The 21,867-nt window shown below is 40.3% G+C and overlaps 1 long non-coding RNA gene across 1 annotated transcript in view; it reads right to left on the bottom strand.

Moving 5' to 3' along the window:
• Positions 1–19,708, bottom strand: part of LOC145796989 (uncharacterized) — a 40,155-nt gene extending 20,447 nt beyond the window's left edge. The window contains exons 1-2 of the long non-coding RNA XR_014337855.1: positions 19,557–19,708; positions 15,633–15,703 (exon numbers count right to left, since the gene is read on the bottom strand). This is a non-coding gene — a long non-coding RNA (uncharacterized LOC145796989). The remainder of the gene's footprint in view (positions 1–15,632; positions 15,704–19,556) is intronic.
• Between the last annotated feature and the right edge of the window lie 2,159 nt (positions 19,709–21,867).

A 21,867-nucleotide genomic window follows, 5' to 3' on the forward strand; every position in this document is an offset into this window, starting at 1 on the left:
GCATTGCTCTATGCCTTGCATTTCTTGCATGCTCATTTGCATTGCCGTATTGCATGCCTAGTTAACATGCTTAGATTGCATTGCATTGGCATGCATGCTTGGCCTCTTGACTATCCATGATAGAGGTTAAGTCCCCATTGGTTTGATTGTTTGCATTGCATTTGACATGGAAATGCATAACTTGGTCTCTTGGGCCATCACGCATTGAAATGCGCGATTGATGGTCCGAGAACCAAGGAGCATGTCCCTTTGAGTCACTAACATGATAAGGGACATGATTGATGCATATATGCCTTGAATTTTATTGCCATGCTCTGTCTTGCCCTCTGTTGCTGTCAATTGCAGATTCTGCAGGAGCTTTCTGCCGACCGGCAGTGCTAAGTGCCGACCGGCAATCCTCCCTCTGCCGATAGATTCACCAATGGCCGGTGATCACAGGCCACTGCCGGTGGGCATTCTGCTCAGCCGATGGCATTCCCCAGTATCTAGAGAAGCAATCCTGAGGTTCTAGCAGCCTCCAGAGGAGTACAGCAAGGAAAACAAAGGCAGCCTATGCATGGCGGTGCACTTCCGAGCAAGACTCGAGCACGTATTGCATCGAGCTCTCTTCCCGAGGCGGTTTACTATTTTTCCTAGCTTAGTTAGTTTGTTAACTAATTAAGGCAATTTGTAATAATTAATTAGCTTGTAGGTTGATTATCTGTAATATTTATTCGGTCCCTCCGAGCGAGGGCTAATTTGTAATAAGTGTGGGTGCGTGTGTGCATGTCTTCCAACCCCCACTTCTTTCTCCCTTTTACTTACCCGCTTTGATGGTTAGTATTAGGACACGTTTAACTTAGCATACCTTATGCAATGCATGCGTGCATTCATACATTTGTCTTGCATGCACCGGGCTCGGCGCATCATTCTAACTGCATTTGTACTTCAATTCCAAGTTGAATACATGTTAGTTGTATCATCATCATATGCCATCTTAGAATAGCTGAGCCTGTCTAGATTGCATCTTTGCATGTGTTGCACTAGCCATTTTTAACATGAACTAGGATCATGCATGTGATTACTAACTAGTTTTTGTTTTGGCACGGAGTACGATGTAAGTATTTATGCTTTAGCATCCTTACATGCGTGTGAGTGTTGCCATGATAGCATGATTACCATGAGGCTAGCTGCTTATGTGATATAACTGCTTGAATGCCTGTGGGTGGAGGTTGAATTACCTAAATTGGGATAATGCATTAAAACTGTGAGTTTTAAGCGCATTAGATAGTGGCAAAACCATCTTTTCTAAAGCCCACTTGAGAGTGGCAAAACTTGCGTTTTAAGCCTACTTGCGAGTAGCAAACCATCTTCAAAACAAACATGCAATGTTTTGTTCCAATTTAGGCGATTTGGTCTATACTTGTTTGCTGTGCGCATAACATAGTAATTCTAGGCTAATAAATGGAATAAGAACACATAACGTTTTCAAAAACGGATATCATGGTTAGTAGAGGCCGATCTTCGGATCGGGCGAGAGGGGGTACTCATAGCTGACCTTCCCCAATCGTACCCAAGCTCCCGAGCCAAGGCAACTTTGGTGATGACGGACACGTGGCCTTTGGCACCGAGTCAGGGTTTCCTAAATTTTCCCATTTTAAAATATTTAGGTGGCGACTCTGTATCTGGCAAAGCAGTCTATGTTTGGCACTTCTTTCCAAAAATCTGTTTTCTCAAAACGATTTGCCGAATTTGGACTCTTTGGTTCAGATTAAGAACCGTGACACAAATCGAGTCCGAATTATAGCGCGGGGGCCTCACGCGGGCGCGTCTACAGTTTCTGGCGACTCTGCTGGGGAAGTTAGAGAGCTTGACTCGAACTCGTGATATCCTGTTTTGATTTCACTTATGTGTTTCTTTGCATTGCATGTGCATTGGTGCGCCTAGGACACCGTGTTTGCCATCTGCCATTCCTGAACGGTTTGCCGGAGGCTTGTCTTGTCAAGACATGACCATAAGGCTAACCGGTTATGGGCTCTGACAGTGTGGGAACACAAACCCCGGTTTTTACCGGGGCACCCTTTTGACCATTCGACCTAGTGCATATTCGGAATCCATAGTGAGCATTCCAAACTAGGGCAGGTTGCTTACCCGATGCTAAGTTGTTTGAAATCGCTTCGTGCATAGTGAAACCATCGCTCCTGACAAAATAAGACAGGGAAACCCTACCCCAACATAGGGGTGTTTTGGCTCTCTCTTACTTGCTATGTGCTTTTAGAGTGTATCTCTACAGGGACGCATATACCAGTTTGCAAGTCTGGGTATCAGGCCTCTGGGCATCAGCATCAGTATTTGGGGAATCCGTTTTACCCGAGGGTATCAGTTTACAAGCAGATATTTGGGAAACAGTGATCAGTATTGAGTACAGTCATCCAAGTATGCTCAAATCTGTTCCAGTGAAATTGTGCTGAGATGCTGCCTGTTTTCTCTTTTGCTAGGTAGTCCTGGAACCATAGCTTCAGAAGGCTCCAATATCCCCCGAGATTCATTGGACTTGTACTGACAGACTTTGTCAGGTCATAGACTCAGTTCAAGGGTAATCAGGGCCAGAGAAGGCTAGTCAGGCACAGACCACCAGTACAACAACTACCAGATCAGTGATCTTTGAGCAGTCGGGCTAAGATTTCCGAGTCTATTGCTGACACAGATATACCGGTTGCTCAGTTAGATTAGAACAGTATGTCGAGTTTGGAAGAGATGGTGCGCCAACTCCAAGATAGTATGAAAGCCATGCAGCAAGACGCTGTCTATCAAGCAGAATTCGCCAAGCAACAGGCTGTGGTCATAACCCGACAGGCAGAGACAATTGCCAGGTTAGAGCAGCAAACTGGAGTATCTACTTCATACCAGGCTCCTCCTCCACCAAGAGTTCCAACACTCGGGGAGACAGCTAATGTCCAGGAAGATACGGACATTCCGACAGGGCCAGCTCCGTCCCCGGTTCTACCCCAGCTATCCAAGACACCCATCAACCTACCGGACTCCCCTTTTGAGTTAGAGACGGATCCAACGGCGCTAAAGATGAGCAAGCTTGAAAGGTTGTTCAAGAAGGCTCAAGGCATGAAATCCGTCCCGGACATCGAGGATGAGTATACCGATGCAGCTGTGACGCTGCCAGACAGATTCAAGATGCCACATATTGACCGTTTCGATCGGTCCGGGGATCCCATGGTGCACTTGCGGCTGTTTTCAGACATTCTAAGGCCGATGGGCCTCACTAGATTATAGAAGCTATCATTGTTTAGCCGGACCCTGTCTGGGATAGCCGCAATCTGGTATGCGAAATTGGAGAACTCTGTGAAACAGAATTGGGAAGAGATGGCTAAGGCCTTCAGTGATCAATACTCCAACAACACACAGATTGAGGTCACAACTCGTGATCTTGAAGTCACCCACCAAGAGCCAAAGGAGGGTTTTTCAGAGTTTGTGGCGAGGTGGAGAGCGAAGGCCTCGATGATGGCTACAAGGCCTTCCGACAAAGACCAGATAAGGATGGTTGTGCGCAACCTCCAACCCAAACTAATGCAGAAAATGATCGTGCTCCCCTTCCCTACCTTTTCGAATCTGCATGAGATGGGGGTACAGATCGAGGATGCTATGAAGCAAGGCCTTATTGATCAGGAGAAGGAGCAGCCCAGGAGGGTGTTTACCCGTAGTTCGAATGCGGCCACCAGTGGTGACGCAGCTGCAAGATCTTCCGAAGTGGGCATGGTCGCCACCACCACACCAAGAACAGCAACCCCTTTTGTTGGTGCATCCAATCCAAACCCCCGAACTTCAGACTATCTACCCCGAGGCAAGAGGGTTTTCACCCCACTCTTTATGCCTTTGTCTAAAGCCCTGGGGGTCCTACTCAGGAAAGGACATCTGAAACCGTTGGAACAACGGCTTCTACCCGATCCTCTCCCTCCAAAGCATGACCTGACTAAGTACTGTGCTTTTCATCAATAGACCGGTCATGACACCGACAGTTGCGTCCGTCTCCGTCACGAGATACAAAATTTAATTGACGACGAAGTCATCCCCGCACCAGGTCCTACAAAGTCTATCGGCACTTGATCAGTGAATTTGTGGGGGATAATGTGATGTGATCGAGGGATGAACCACCTGCGGGCGGCGCTCAGTTTACTCCGGATGTGGCGTATGGCACGCACTGTTTTGAGCATTTGTGAATGCTGGGTTTTGTACGTTCTGACTTGGGTATTGAGTCAGTTCTGTTGTTTTGTTTTGAGTCTGTCTCTTTGTTTTGAGTCAGTCTTTTCGTGTTGAGTCAGCTGGGTCTGTCTTGTTGTACCGAGTCAGTCCTGTTTTGTTAGAGTCGGGTGATTTCGGGGGTGTTACCTTGGACATCACTTGCTTGTTTTGGTGTTTGTCTTTTTTGCTTTCTTTTGAGTCTGTTTCTGCCTTGGAGCCAGTTATGCCAACAGATTTGAATGGAACAACAGTGATTTTCACACTCTTGTGTTTGCTTCTGCCGTGTGCCAGAAGTTTGAATGAAATGACAATGCTCTTTTCCTGCCTTTTCTGTGCCTTTGAAGTCATTGTAATGACCTAAGTTTTTCAAAACTTTTTTTTCGAAACATTGCGATAAAAACGAAGAGGAAGGAATTCCTCGGGTTTTGCAAAATTTGATCAATTAAAAGGAAGAGAGGCATGCTAAGCCCTTAATGATCGAGATCATGCTTGTTAATGTGAGTACTGAGAAGGACCCTGGCTTGATCCAGATTGGTTTTACACTGTCTTCGGCGCGAGCGATTTGTCGCTTTCTTAAAAAATTTCAAAAAATATTTTGCGTGGTCCTGCGAAGACTTGTGTAGGATCGCTCTTGAGATTGTGCAGTTTAGGATCGCTCTCAGCCTCGAGATTCGACCCCTCGCTTTCAAACCTTGAACCTGAGTTCAGAACGTTCAACGGTCAACCACAACGTGAGGCCTGTGTGGCCATTTTGAAGCAGCCCTCGAACAAGAGGCACCAAAGTCAGAGCAAGAAGATCAGATCAAAGGAAGCTTGTAAAGCTAGATCAGAAGCCCCCCCTCAAACTAGGAGCAAAAATGTCAGATATGCTCGAAGAGCCGAAGATGGATCCTTCAGTAAATCAGTACAACAGCCACTCTCCCGGATACGGATGGCTTCAAAACCCTAAAACCATTTGGCATAGACTTGTTACACTTTTACCCTTTGAGAGGCTCGCTGGGCCGAAAACCCAGAAGGGTGACCCAGGCAAAAGTTAGAGCAAGAGAAAAGAACAAAAAAAAGAGAAAAAGAAAATAACAACAAGAATAAAAGAAAAAAAAAAGAAGAGAGAAAGAAATAAAAAAATTGAAAAGAAAAGAAGAACAAAGCTCGCAAGGTCGAAAACCCGCAACGGGCGCCTTGGCAAAAGTTAGAGCCTAAAAAAGGAGAGGATAATACCTGAGTGCACCTTACCCGGAACTACGTAAGGCTTGATTCCCATGTTTGGGATACGTAGGCAACTTCATTCTGAAGTCCAGCCACAAACACCTCTAAAATCGATTGTGTCCATGTGATGGTTTTGATTGTCTTTGCCTTCTCTGTATCCGAGAATTCGGTTGTGATCGTCACTCTGAGGATTGATTGCAGTGCGTTGCGGTGCCATTCAAAGAAGGGGCAAGTTTCCGTTGCCATTCAATGCGCTGTGGTGCCATTCAAACAAGGGGCAACTTTTCGTTGCCATGCAGCTCTTTTCGAGCAAGGGGGCAATTTTCCTCCAAATCCGAGATTGTGCATCACAAGAGTAGGTTCCGTGCTTGTTAAGCATTGGCCGTTTGCAAAAATAGTTTTTGAGAATTTTTACTGAAGTTGACTAATTTTCTTGAAAATTGTTCCATCTTTTCCAAAAACTGGACCATTTCTTGGACCCAAAAAAGGAAAATTTTCTGTGCTCATAGCCTGACTTGCATGATTTCAAATCAAAAATCGAACAAGTATGTTAATCTAACTCTCATATTGGTCAAGATTGTTTTAGTAGAAGGCAAAAACAAAAAATGGTCAAAATGATGAAATAGGGACACAGTTAAGTCAAGCTTCCTGTCTTTTCCCCATTTTTAACATACTCGCCAAGAAGGGCACTCTACCTGCTAGAAGAGGACACAACTGAAGTTAACAACAAAGGGCTGAGAGCTCTTTCGTCCTCTAAGCAACGAGGTATCAAGCCAAGTGCGAAGCACGAACGAGAATGGATCAAGATATTCCACTCCTTTGTTTGGACAGATCTAATCACGTCCAAACTCCCCAGCAAAAGCATCGTCAACCCATGTCGATTGCAGATTTGCTGCACATCCAGCTGGATCGCAACCCCTCTGTGGTAGAAAGTTCACTGTTGTGAGCAGAAGAAGAGAATCTAGCAGAATTCTTGGGGCAAGAACTCGCAACTTCTTGTTTATTCATCAACCACCCTGGGGAGGGATGAAAAATGAGAGATTAAAGAATAGAGAGATGTGCGCTGAGAGAAAAAGTGAGAAAAAGGGCTTTTTCAGAAGAACAGAGCTTGAGGGCCGGGTGATGTGAGGATCACAAATGAGAAAGGGTGGGAAACAATACCCGGGGAAACAGGCTCCATGTGCACATTTGAGTCTTGTGTTTTATTTTGTCTGCCTCGATTCTTGTTTTGAGTCGCTTCGAGTGTTACTCAATGTGTTTAGGTTGTTTACCTTTGTTTTTCCCTTGTCGAGTCGTTTTGGCTGTGGCCAGCCGTCGGCTTAATACCTGGTTAAGAACTCATTTCTCAATTTCCAAAAAATCATCTTGTGCTCAGAGTGCTGTGCCATTCTCCACATTTGTGCAAAACAGTATTTGTTCTTTCATAAAATTGCAGGGTCCACCCCCGATAAGTGTGAACAATAGAACAAGGACCTATCTGAAGCTATGTAGGTTCCAGACTACAAAGCAAAAGAAAAAAGGAAAATTTGGAGCATCTTAGGGTGTTCCAGCTTTCGCAAGATCCGAGACTGCATTTCAGGTGCACCTTCCCAGACCTCGCCATTTCTCTGGAGTATGAGTGTATCTCGACCCCAAGTGTAAGCCTGTTTCAACTCAGAATGGCAATTAAAGCAGCATCAGATGTTATCTCTTGCCAACATAAACAGGGTGTGCCCTTTTTGAGCTGAGTGTGTTACAAAGTCCTCCGAAAGGTAAATCGGAGGCACCAGAGTACATGTTTGAGGCCCTTCCATTGCATAGAATGTGCACTTTCATATACACTTCTGTGACATGCGTGCCGCACGTCGTTATGATTCATGCATAGAATATGCTTGCTTTCGATTCTGCATAGAATTTGCTTTCAATATTGCATAGAATATGCTCCTATTTCTTGCATAGAAAATGCTCGTATCTTTTGCATAGAAAATGCACTCTTCCATACTTGCATAGAAAATGCACCTCATTTGCATAGAACATGCATTCACTCGCACTATCTTGTGCACTTACACTTTGTATCTCACTAGCACTATTTTGTGCATCTTGTGGTTGTATCTCACTCGCACTATTTTGTGCATTGCATATCAATCGCGCTGTTTAGCGTATCGCACTGTCTTGTGCATTTCAAGATCAATCGCGCTGTTTAGCGTATCGCACTATTTTGTGCATTGCATATCAATCGCGCTGTTTAGCATATCGCACTGTCTTGTGCATTTCAAAATCACTCGCGCTGTTTAGCGTATCGCACTGTCTTGTGCATTTCAAAATCAATCACGCTATTTAGCGTATCGCACTATTTTGTGCATTGCAAAACCACTCGCGCTGTTTAGCGTATCGCACTGTCTTGTGCATTTCAAAATCAATCGCGCTGTTTAGCGTATCGCACTATTTTGTGCATTGCAAAACCAATCGCGCTGTTTAGCGTATCGCACTATCTTGTGCATTTCAAAATCACTCGCGCTGTTTAGCGTATCGCACTGTTTAGTGCACCTCAAATCACTCGTGCTATTTTGCGTATTGCACTGTTTTGTGCAGCGTATCGCACTGTCTTGTGCATTTCAAAATCAATCGCGCTGTTTAGCGTATCGCACTGTCTTGTGCATTTCAAATCACTCGCGCTGTTTAGCGTATCGCGCTGTTTAGTGCACTTCAAATCATTCGCGCTATTTTGCGTATTGCACTGTTTTGTGCAGTTTACATTTCGCGCTATTTTGCGCACCTCAATCGCACTGTTTTGTGCAGTTTATCATTCGCGCTATTTTGCGCATTGCACTGTTTTGTGCAGTTTACATTCGCGCTATTTTGCGCATTGCACTGTTTTGTGCAGCTACATTCGCGCTATTTTGCGCACCTCAATCGCACTGTTTTGTGCAGTTTATCATTCGTGCTATTTTGCGTATTGCACTGTTTTGTGCAGTTTACATTCGTGCTATTTTGCGCATCGCACTGTTTTGTGCAGTTTACATTTCGCGCCATTTTACGCACCTCAATCGCACTTTCTTGTGCATTTCAAATCACTCGCACTGTCTTGTGCATTTCAAATCACTCGCGCTTTCTTGCGCATCGCACTGTTTTGTGCACCTTACTTGCATTTTGCAGGCATCCTATCGCGCTATCTTGCGCATCTCACTTGTACTTGTTAGTACATTACATTGTTTTGTATATACTGCATATCATTTTGTATCCCTTTTTGCATTGTCATGCATGTTGCTAATGATATTGTACCTGTTAAGTTTGTTTTCTTTTCAGGCACGATATTGTATGTACGGTTCATTTGAGGCTGGTGCAACCAGACGAGCCGCACAGGTATTGTATCCTTCGAGTGAGACGTATTGAGAATTGCATAATTCTCTTACATCCTTTCTGCATTGTAGTGTAGTTCGGTGTATGCTAGCTTAAAATTGTCGCATGTATGCTTCATTACAGCTTTCTTTGCATTATCATATGTTATGCTCGGCTTTGTGCATTGTCTTGCATTTTGCCCCTGCCCTCGGGCGCATATCTTTATCTGTAGCTTGTATGCTTTGTCTAAGTCTTCGGCCTTGTCAAAAATGGGTCGTCTCTGGGCTTTGACAATCACTCCCGTCATTGTTATGACTTTCGAGTTCTGTCAAAGAGGGGCAACTGTAGACACCCCATTTTTGACCGGCCTCAAGACTTGGACGTCACCGTTGGAACACTCGGTGATCATCCGTGCTTGTGTTCGTCTCGAGTTCCCAGAGGTCTCGGCTGCGCGCCTCGCCACAGGATCTCTCAACTCAACTTTTCGGTGTCTGGTTTTGCACCAAACACTTGTGTTTTTTTTTTTTTTGCCTTGAAAGGCAGGGAATGGCTTGTTGGCCATTCCCACAACCCACCGGCTGTCCCCTCACATCACCGGCCATTTATTGGTGCCACCGGCAGTGGTTTCTTAAAACCAATGGCCGGTCAGCACTATATTTTGCCGACCGGCACTTTGTTTTGGCCGGTGACCTTTTTTTTTGCTGGCCGGTTTGACTTTTTTTTAGCTTCTCCAAGAAGCTTGACCTTTTTTTAGCTTCTCCAAGAAGCTTGACCTTTTTTAGCTTCTCCAAGAAGCTTGAACCTTTTGACCTTTTTTTTTAGCTTCTCTAAGAAGCTTGACCCTTCTTAGCTTCTTGAGGAAGCTTGATGCTTTTGAACCCTTGGTTTTAGCTTCTCCAAGAAGCTTGCACCTTTTGCACCCTTGTTCAAGCTTCTCCAAGAAGCTTGAACTCTTTTCTCCAAGCTTCTAAGAGAAGCTTGAACCTTTGCCTAGCTTCTCCAAGAAGCTTGGCCCTTTTGTCTAGCTTCTCCAAGAAGCTTGGCCTTCTTGGCCCTTTTGCTCCAAGCTTCTAAGAGAAGCTTGGCCTTTTTGGTCAAAGCTTCTAAGAGAAGCTTTGCCCCCTTGGTTTCTCTATATAAGGAGAGACTCTCCTTCCATTTTAGGGGTTAGAAAAATCTGATATATATCACATATATATCACTCCCTCTCTATATCTCCCTCTCTCTCTACATTTGGGTGGGTTAGAGGGTCCAAAAGGGTCTTGTTCTTGGCCTATTGGACACCACTTCATAGCCACACACCTCCATCATCACTTGGAGGTTCTTGGAGCTTGTTTTCAGAGGTTGAGGGTTGCATTTTTGGGTCTAAAAGCTACTGGTTCTTGCTGGCCTTCAAAGGTAACCCCTTTTCCCTCTTTATTCCCCGTTTTTGCACACCCATTTAACCTATCTTGCTTTCTGATTTGGGCTTTGTGTATAACATAAAAAAGTTCTGTTTTTTTGTGTTTAAGATACTTCATTAAGACCACTTTTGTGTTTGGGGTCGTTTACCCCCTCTTAGGCCTTGTTTGGCCCCATTTTGTGCTATTTTTGGTGAACTTCGGGACCACCTTGTTTGGGCCTCCTCACCACTGAAATCTTGAGGGATTTCAATGGTGAGAATGGTGGTTTAAGGTCCTAAGAAGGAGAGGGCCATCCCCTCTCCTTGTTGTCTTGTTTGATGCCTTTTTTGGCCTTACAAAGGGGTCTATATTTGCACACTTCTTGAGCTTGGTTCAGGCATTTTTTAGTGGGTTTTAGGACCCCCATAAGCCATTTCCAGAGTTGTTTTGGTCATATTGAATGTCTATCTTGCATGTGCTTAATAACTCCTTGCATGGCCCTCTAAAGTAACTCATCATTTTTGCATGCCATGGTTGCGTATCAGTGGTTGTTTGGGCCTATTTTCACATGTTTTATTCACTAATTTTTGATGGTTTGGTGAGATTCCATGTGCATCATACACTTGCTTTGTAGTCCTCTATTTTGCCTAGAAATGCATCTTGCCTTTGGACCACCATTCTTGCATATTTTGGCTTAGCTTTGTGAAGTTTTTGGTCATGTTTTAACATGCTTAAGGTCTGTCTTGGGTCTTTAGATTCACATTTTCCATGTTTAGTATAGCCCCTTTGCATTTTGGCTTGTTGGCCTTAAGTGTGTGAGTATGTAGCATGCTTTATTTGCTTTGTTTTATTGGTTTGGCACCATTCGTAGCATCATTTCAGTCCCTTTGACATGCTTGTATGCTTGCCTTGGACACCACTTTAATGCTTTGAAAGTTTGTGTAGCATGTTTTGGCATTTGTGCATGCCTTTAAATTTAGGTCATTTGGATGCCATCTAAGTGATCTTTAGGCCTTGTTTTAATATGCTAAAATTCTGTTTTTAGTCATTTAATTCATGCCATGTGTGGTTGCACTAAGTGTAGTTCAATACTTCTTTGGTGGGCCTTAGGAATTGGACCATATTTGCATGCATGTTTGCATGTCATTTAGCCCTTATTTCATAGCACTATGGCCACTGTTTTGGGCCTAATTAGAGCTGTCCAAATCATGTTTAAGTCCAACTCTTTGTTTGTTGCATGATCTCCTTGTATATTGTAGCATATTGGTGAGTTGTTGCATGTTTGAAATCACATGATTGAATGAAGTCACATGTTGGCTTACATGCTTGAATGCCTACATTAGCCTTGCACACTTGTTAGTCGCATTGCTCTACGCCTTGCATTTCTTGCATGCTCATTTGCATTGCCGTATTGCATGCCTAGTTAACATGCTTAGATTGCATTGCATTGGCATGCATGCTTGGCCTCTTGACTATCCATGATAGAGGTTAAGTCCCCATTGGTTTGATTGTTTGCATTGCATTTGACATGGAAATGCATAACTTGGTCTCTTGGGCCATCACGCATTGAAATGCGCGATTGATGGTTCGAGAACCAAGAAGCATGTCCCTTTGAGTCACTAACATGATAAGGGACATGATTGGTGCACATATGCCTTGAATTGTATTGCCATGCTCTGCCTTGCCCTCTGTTGCTATCAATTGCAGATTCTACAGGAGCTTTCTGCCGACCGGCAATCCTCCCGCTGCCGATAGATTCACCAATGGCCGGTGATCACAGGCCACTACCGGTGGGCATTCTGCTCAGCCGATGGCATTCCCCAGTATCCAGAGAAGGAATCCTGAGGTTCTAGCTGCCTCCAGAGGAGTACAACAAGGAAAACACAGGTAGCCTATGCATGGCGGTGCACTTCCGAGCAAGACCCGAGCACGGATTGCATCGAGCTCTCTTCCCGAGGCGATTTACTATTTTTCCTAGCTTAGTTTGTTAACTAATTAAGGCAATTTGTAATAATTAATTAGCTTGTAGGTTAATTATTTGTAATATTTATTCGGTCCCTCCGAGCGAGGGGTAATTTGTAATAAGTGTGGGTGCGTGTGTGCATGTCTTCCAACCCCCACTTCTTTCTCCCTTTTGCTTACCCGCTTTGATGGTTAGTATTAGGACACGTTTAACTTAGCATACCTTATGCAATGCATGCGTGCATTCATACATTTGTCTTGTATGCACCGGGCTCGGCGCATCATTCTAACTGCATTTGTACTTCAATTCCAAGTTGAATACATGTTAGTTGTATCATCATCATATGCCATCTTAGAATAGCCGAGCCTGTCTAGATTGCATCTTTGCATGTATTGCACTAGTCATTTTTAACATGAACTAGGATCATGCATGTGATTACTAACTAGTTTTTGTTTTGGCACGGAGTACGATGTAAGTATTTATGCTTTATCATCCTTGCATGCGTGTGAGTGTTGCCATGATAGCATGATTACCATGAGGCTAGTTGCTTATGTGATATAACTGCTTGAATGCCTGTGGGTGGAGGTTGAATTACCTAAATTGGGATAATGCATTAAAACTGTGAGTTTTAAGCGCATTAGATAGTGGCAAAACCATCTTTTCTAAAGCCCACTTGAGAGTGGCAAAACTTGCATTTTAAGCCTACTTGCGAGTAGCAAACCATCTTCAAAACGAACATGCAATGTTTTGTTCCAATTTAGGCGATTTGGTCTATACTTGTTTGCTGTGCGCATAACATAGTAATTCTAGGCTAATAAATGGAATAAGAACACATAACGTTTTCAAAAACGGATATCATGGTTAGTAGAGGCCGATCTTCGGATCGGGCGAGAGGGGGTGCTCATAGCTGACCTTCCCCAATCGTACCCAAGCTCCCGAGCCAAGGCAACTTTGGTGATGACGGACACGTGGCCTTTGGCATCGAGTCAGGGTTTCCTAAATTTCCCCATTTTAAAATATTTAGGTGGCGACTCTATATCTGGCAAAGCAGTCTATGTTTGGCACTTCTTTCCAAAAATCTGTTTTCTCAAAACGATTTGCCGGATTTGGACTCTTTGGTTCATATTAAGAACCGTGACACAAATCGAGTCTGAATTGTAGCGCGAGGGCCTCACACGGGCGCGTCTACAAAAGGTAAAGTAGGCCTTTAAAGAAAATTGTTTGCCTAAATCAAAAGTTTATGTTTGGTAAACAAATGGTTGACTCATGAAAGGGTCTATGTTTTATATCAAAATTTAAAGTAAGGGAGCTCCATGATATTTCAAAGAATAGAAGGGGTGGTCTGTGTATGATTTCAAATTAATAGAGGGGTGTCAATGTGATTTACCTTTTCATTTAATTTTTTACTTTTATTTTATCAACTTCACTTTAATGTATAATCTATGAGGACTCAAAATGGAGAGATGACATAAGGAAGTGGAATAGATCTGAATCAAGGAAATTTGAAGTCAACTCTTTTTATCATGCTTTGATGAATCCTGACAGATTTATACAAGGAAAGCATGGAAAGTGGCTTTACGGTGTTTGATGTGGACTTGATGGGGAGAAATGAATAGAAGGTCTTTTGATACCCCTTTCTAAGTTGAAATCTTGTCTGTTGACTTTTTGTATGTGTGGGCCTCCAAGGGTTAGTAACTGAACGGTTGAGAGTATCTTTTGGATTTTATAGAGAATCTTGTGGGTTATGTTAAATATAGTAACTATATATTTTGTCTATCATACATACTATATTATATTCATTATCATACTTAGGATTACCATGCTTATGTTTCTCTCCTCCTATATAAAGGAGTCTTGTATACATTGTTTACATTATTATTCAACATAATATTGAATATACAAATCATATAATATTCTCTTTTTCTCTCTCTTAGATATTGTAACATGATATTAGAGCTATAGGTTAAGCTCTTGGTTTTCTTCGCCTTACTAGCGAGCGACAACCTTGCCTCAACCACTCGCCGAACCTCAACCCATTTCGCTGTCATATTTTTCTTTCTGTATTGCTTTGTAATGATATCTTTCTCTGTTCGCTGGTTTATTCCTACCCCAAATATTTCTATCATTTTTTTTACTCACAATCCATTTGTTTTACTCACAAATTTTTTTTTGTTTTTTTTTTATGCTTATGCTCCACTCTGTCTTTCCCTCTACTTCAACCTCAAATAGGTTTCTATTTTCAAACCTATTTGAGTTTGAGGAAGGGGGGTATTATACCTATATCATGGTGAGCATGGTTGTACACTATGCAAATCACCTAAATCACCCCCTTGGCTCGCTACCTAAGTCACCTCCTTGGTGCACCACCCTAAGTCTTCTCCTTGGCGCACTACCTAAGCTGCCCCCTTGGCGTACTACCTAAGCCCCCCCTTGGCACATTTTGTTTCTTTTGAAGCCACCTCCTAGTGCACATGGTTCCTTTCCAAGCCGCCTCCTAGCACACTTCTTCATTTATTGCCATCACCGTTCAACACCATGTCATAAGTTATGTGTGTGCCACGTTTATTGGTTCAACACCCATTTTTCTTCTACAACAGTCCGACACAACCATAAACTTTCTCCTGACATTAGCACTATTAGCTTCGGCCATGTTCCTACAATGGTTTGACACAACCATAAATTGTCTCTCGACATTAGCTCCGGCCTCTGATCTATCTCAAACGCCCCTGTGCTCTCATTTAGACTTTGCAATTTATTTGCCTCGGATCTGTCCATGTTTTATTTTATTTTTAGTTTTATTTCATGTATTAGTTTCTCTCTCCAAACTCAAGTTGGTATCCCTATTTGAATTTGAGGGGGGTGTTAAATATAGTAACTATATATTCTGTTTATCATATATACCATATTATATTCATTACCATACTTAGGATTGCCATACTTAAGTTTCTTTTCTCCTATATAAAGGAGTCTTGTATATATTGTTACATTATTATTCAACATAATATTGAATATACACATCATATAATATTCTCTTTCTCTCTCTCTTAGATATTGTAACAGGCTAAATCAATGTATATCTTTTGTTTTGACAAGGTATGCTACTTGTGGGCGATTAAAAAGTTTGCTTACTCATAAAATGAAAATAAAAGCTTCAGTACATATTAGAAATAACAATAAATAACATGCTACTTACAGATGCAAAAGTTTTAACATAACATATGCTTGTTTAAACATGTTTTGTACAAACATGCATTTACTACATATTGGATATCTTATTTGTTCACTAATGTCTCTATGAACATTTGTCAAATACTCAAGTTAGCAAAATGTTGTACAAATGACATATGAGCCTTTGTTGTGTCTTGTATGTATGATTCATTTGTCTTAAAAAATTACTGAAATAATTCTCAACATACGTGCACCAAACCCTAAAATCATTTGAAATTACGCTTAACCATGTTAAAACTCAAGTCTGAAAAGAACTAAGGCAATGCAAATGTGACAATCAACACAAGAGGTTGGCAAATCACCTGGAAAGGAAGACTTGTTTTCAGGAACTACATTTTTCTTTAACAACGATGTCAAGGTATGAATAATTGGTCTGTAGAGATCCATATGAGAGGAAATTATAGTTAACATTGTAAGATACACATATTATTTCTCTAATAAATCCTTTCAACAAAGAATAAGCAATATAAAAAAATCAGATGAATCAGGTGGTTTGTGATGTGAGTAATGCACTCCATCATATGCACACATTGTTGGGTTTGTGGACCCTAATAAGTATTGTACACTGGGCCATAGATCCAATGGGGGGTTTGGGGTTTCTCCCTCAAGTGATGGGGGGTTGGGAGAAGGCTCAAATTTTTTGGATATTTTGATAATTTTTTGTTGCTTCTGCATTACCTTAATTTCTATGCTTATAAATAGATAAGGGGGGACATTTATTTTATTGTAGAGAGTTGTAATTGTTTTATGATCATAGTGAAAACCACAGCCACCGTGGATGTAGCCTTATTATGGGATGAATTGCGTAAATTTTTGTGTTTCTTGTGTGTATGATTGTTTCGATTCATTTTAATTTTTTTGCTTTCGATTTTGTATCTCACTGATTCTGATTAGGAAGAGTCGATTTCCTAACATATGGTAAAATTTATTTCAAATGTCTAATTAAAATAGTATACTATATATAAAAAAAATTACTTACAGGTGTTGTTGCACTAGAAAAGAAACCACATCAAAAGGTTTTTTTTTTTTTTTTTTTATGGGGAATTTACAGATCAGTAGATTTTCTCGCAAAATAATTACTAACTCATGAAAAAAATATATGATTTTGATTAGGGCATTCGGTCTATAAATCCAAATTTGAATTCTTTTAGTCCAAAATTCTAGGCAGTAAACAATTATGCCCATAAGGACTTGGTTGTGCAAAATGATGAAACTACCCCCATTATATATATGTATACAACTCTCCTCATTTATGCATCTCTCTCTCTCTCTCTCTCTCTCTCTCTCTCATCTTCCTTCTCTTCCATCACCACTGCCAAAAACCCATCTGGCACCTCCCACCAATGGCGGCTTCCGACAGTGCCATCCTAGCCACCGCTTCTCATAATCACAAATACACCTCTCGATGATTCATTGGAGATATTCACGAAACAAGGTGTTAGGGTTTCATCATTGATCTCTTGCCAGCACAAGGCGTCGCCGCCGGTGAAGATGAAAAGGCGGAAAGTACCGATCTTCCTTAGATCTGCCTTAGATAATTCGTCTTCTCATTTTCTTATCTTCTCTTTTTACCTTGATCACTCATCTTCTCAGATCTATACGTTCACTCCGGCACCTCTGCCGGAGATAGAGATGTTCGAATGAGGGAATAAGAGATTCATCACCGGTGACCCCAAGGGTTTCGTCCCTGCTTACCCTAACCCTAGATCCCTAGATCTAGACCACTACCATGTTACGGCCATCACTGTCGCTCTCTCTCTCTCTCTCTCTCTCCTCTCTCTCCCCCCTCTCTTTCTTTACCGGCTAATCTCTCTCTTTATCTTTCATCCTCTCTCTCTCTCTCCACCAAAACTGCACCTGTACTTGGCTTTGTAGGTAGCCAGCGGTGGCAATTTGCTTTGGAAATGAATCGACTAGTTCTATTGGTTGGCAATCTCCGGAGGTTGCTAAAAGCTGTGCTGATGAAGATAGTGGAGCTCTTCATGTGGATTTGCCATTTGCCCTTAGTTTTCTTGGTGTTCGAGATCCTTTTTTTTTCCTGTGGAACGGGTTTGGAAATCTTTGAATTCAACTATTAGAAGTGATCCTCTTCTATGGAACGGGTTTGCAAATCTTTGCATTCAATTGTTAGAAGTGGTCCTCTTCTGTGGAGGAGTATCCACATGGATCAACCATTGATTCTCAAGAATGTGATTGTTGTGGTTATATATGCTTTAGATTTAGATGTGTGTTTTGTGGTTATATATGCTTGTAGTGTAGATATGCTTTGTGGTTAGATTTATATGTGTTTTGTGGTTAGATTTAGATGTGTTGTGTTTTGTGTTTTGTGGTTATATATGCTTTCAATGGTTTTTGAATTGATCTGTTCATACCCAAACTGTTCAATGAATGATCGATCTATTCAATTTATCTTTCTCTGATAAGAATTTCACACAAATAAGTTCAACAAATAGTTATTTAACACAAATATGTTCAATAAGCTTGGTGATATTCACCATTTATGAAAAATAAACTTAGTGAATTGGACAGATATGAAAAATTTATACAGATAAAATTTGGATAGAAACTTTGTACAAATAAAAATATTGAACAAACAATTTTTGAACAGATAGAGTGAAGTATTAATTCCCCTTTTTTAATTAATTAATTTATTATGTATTTATTATTTACATATGTAGAGTGATGTGTTAATTCCTTTTTTTTTTTTTTTTTTTTTTTTTTAGTTATAGGAAAATTCTCCCTACTCTCCCGCAGGTCCAAGGTAGCGCCCCTTTGTAGAGATCACTAAAGTTTCCTGTTAGCTGTTCCGAGCGAGGAGACTATAACCTGGGAACTTGCCCTGACCTCCCAAGACAAACTCCGCTTAAGTCAAGACTCGCACAGCGGGGGAGCATTGAATCCACGTATAACCTGGGAACTTGCCCTGACCTCCCAAGACAAGCTCCGCTTAAGTCAAGACTCGCACAGCGGGGGAGCATTGAATCCACGTCAAGTGCTGGTTAGACAACTTGAAATCCAACCTCCTAACCAACTGTGCTACGCCCATGAGATTAGCCCAGGAGGGATTTGAACTCATGATCTGAGGACTAAATTCTCATATTCTTACCACAAGGCCACCCACCCCTAGATTGATTTGCCTTTTTTATTATTTACAAATATAGAGTGAAGTGTTAATTCCCCTTTTTTAATCCCTCTGACAACACCACCTAAAAGCAACAGTTCCTGTGTTAGTATTTAGATGATGTTTCATTCCAGGGAAATGTCCAACGTAGAGAAACTTAAGTGGAATAAATAGAAAGTAGAAAAAATATATGTACCCACTTTTATGGTCAACTCGTCTGCCACTGTCTCAACTGACAGCCATATTATCAATAAGATTCAATCCATAGCCATTTCGCTGCATCTATTCTTGTGGGCTAAAAACTAAGAAAAATGGATACGAAGTTGACACTATAAAAGAAGCTAGCAATTTTCCCATTCCCTTGCTCCAGTAACTTAGATCTATATATGTTTTTAATAAAGAAGAATACGAATTAAGTTTTCCAAATAAATTTATCATGAAATGATTTTGCAAGTAATGAACCTCAAACTTGCATGAATAATAATAATAATAATAATAATCATCGTCATCATCATCATAATCATAATCATCATCATCTATGAATTTGTGAAAATCATACCCCCCAAAAAAGCTCATCCTTCTATAGAATTACAAGAAAAATTTCCATTTTTTGTTGAAATTTGGGAGAATTCACAGTTGGGGGCAATTCTGGTTAACAAGAGGTCACAGCACATTGTTTTTTATTATAAATGTGCACACCTTTTGAAAAAAAAAAAACTCCATATCTATCTTTCTGAAAAAAATCGAAATATTCAAAATTTAATATTCGAGCTCTGTAACCATTCAAACCTGAGTTCAAGCTCTGTAACCACTGAAACAACTTTTTACACTTTGATTTATTTTATCCTATATTTACTAGAAACTGAGGAAAATGAGAAATTACTTTTTTTTTCCCTCCATTTTCTTGGCGGCCAAACGAACCTAGGAGGTTTTATTTCAGAAACAAAGCCAAATTCCATTATACTATCTAAAAGACCAAAGCCTCAAGTGTAAGATCTGTGGCTCAATTTGCTACAGGGACTCGTTCTGATGATATATATATATATATATATATGTATGTATATAGATAGAGGAGACACAAATTTGATGAATTCAGAGAGCTTACTCTGCTTTCGACATTGACGATCTGAAACTCCTGCGAGGAGAAAGAAGAAGATTTGGCGAGGAGAGAGAAGTGAGCCACGACTGAGAACACTAGGGCTACTCGAAGCCTATGCAGAGCTTCCATGGTTCGCTCTCCTCTCTCATCCAGTTGACGAAGACGACGACCTAGAGAAGACCGTTATTTATAGGTGCAATTTTGTATTTAATATTTGGAAAAATTATGTACAACCATATACATCATATAATGAATATATATATATATATATATATATCATAATCTCATATTTTTAAATCATAATTAAAAAAAATTATAATAAAATACTACATGCGACATAAATAAAATAATATCATAAGTATTGAACAAAATTGTTCATAACTATTGAATAAAATAACATAATTAGATGCGCATATGACAAGGAGTGTGTAGGTAGAATTCTCCTTTAATATTTTAGTATTTTTTTATAAAATTTGTGGCATTTTTGATAGAAAAATACTATAAAACCTACTTAATTATCTCAAATTTATTCCAAATAGAAATTGTGTGGTTGAAATTGAATTTATGTAGTGCAAAATCTACACATAAAATAAATCCGAATCACGAAATAATAATTATGAATAATTTTTAAATAATTAACTCTAAATTTATAGTATTATTGCTTTCATTATTTTTCATGGAACCAAAAACAGGGTTAATTAGGGATTTAGAAATGCACAACAACAATTATTGTACCGAGCTCATTTTGAGATTCATTTAGATGATCATAGAGAAATTTTTCTATGAAATCAGAAAAATTTCATCAATTTCAGAGAAAGTTTGACTCCTACTCAAAAAAATTTCAAAATTTCTTTGGTATGATCACAGAGAAATTAATTTCTCTGTAAAAATTAAGATTTCTCTAACTCGGGGTAAAATTTCTCTAAGTTGGATAAAATTTCTCTGAATCGAATTTTCTCTGTAGAAATGTTCAGGGACCTTGACTACTATAAAAATATTATATGTCCTTTATCTTATAAAATCTTAATATCAGAGATCTTAAAAAAAATTTCCCTAAAATATAATTATGTTTTACATATATATATATATATATATTTTCAAACAGTTATTCAAATTAATAGACCAACACAGCCTAGGTTTCAGAATCCAGGTTCAGGATTGAGAAGATGGGCGTAGACATCTCCATTTATCATATATTGGGCTTCCCATGATTCATTCACAGTGCTTGGACCGCTTGGCCTGCCCATCGCTAGCCAAGTTTGGTTAGTTTTAGCACATATTTTCATTTTAAGATCTTGTGCAACATTCATTGAAGATGCTAATAAAGGTCACTACTAGGTTCACTATAAATTGAATAGCTAGTTACCCTTGATTATCATTTAACAATTAATTATTTTTTTTTTCAAAAAAAAAAAAATATATAAAGCAATTATATTAAAATAAAAATAACAACAAAAACAATAAGACCTTAAAGAGCCAAACAAACAACCTAACAAGAATTACAAATAACAAATTACAAAGCTGTCAAAAAACACAACTACAATTTCAAGAAAACCACTAATCTTCTCACAAATGTGGTTTGAAAAATCAAGATCTACATCAAACATGCCATTGTTGTTGCCGTCGACCTCGTCCCTATCGTTGCTACCCAACTCCACTGCTACAATCACTATACTTCGGTCACCGCCAAAAGCTAGAATTGAAATGGAAGAACACTCACAACAGTATGCGAGGAAGATTGAGAGAAGAGGGAACCATTGTGGGTGTAGAAAATTCAAAAATCGGGAGAGAAACTCTCAAACCCTTCTTCCTAAACATAAAAAAAATCTAGATCTATACTGTGAAAGTGTTTTGGGAGCTCGGCAAAGACATGCCATAAAGTCATCGGAAAGGCATCGGAAATCACTTAGAGAGAGAGTGGCTCTTCAGCACCCCCCTCTAGGAATAATGTCACCATTAACTATTATTTACTCTATGAAGCAGCTACTTTCACAAATATCTATCCGTATTAGGTATTAATACTTTGTAGTTCCGTATATATATTGGGTATACGAACACACTCAAATTTGCCTTTTTATTTTTTAAAGAAAATTACACGTGGTACCCTTGCACTTTACACTCAATTCCACTTTGGCCCCTGACCTTTAAAAAGTGACACTTAAACCCTTATACTTCTAATCAAGGCATTTTTTTTTTTTGAACTGATAAACTAAGAAGACCAAACAAACAATTACAAAGACAAAGCCCTTAATAAACCAAGAGGGAGGGGAGGGAAGGGGGGAGAGGGGAGGGGGACAAGACACTCAAGAAAATAGTA

The sequence above is a fragment of the Camellia sinensis genome, chromosome 8 (assembly GCF_055761805.1).
Source record: "Camellia sinensis isolate YWXY chromosome 8, ASM5576180v1, whole genome shotgun sequence".
In the NCBI taxonomy this organism is placed as follows: Eukaryota; Viridiplantae; Streptophyta; class Magnoliopsida; order Ericales; family Theaceae; genus Camellia; species Camellia sinensis.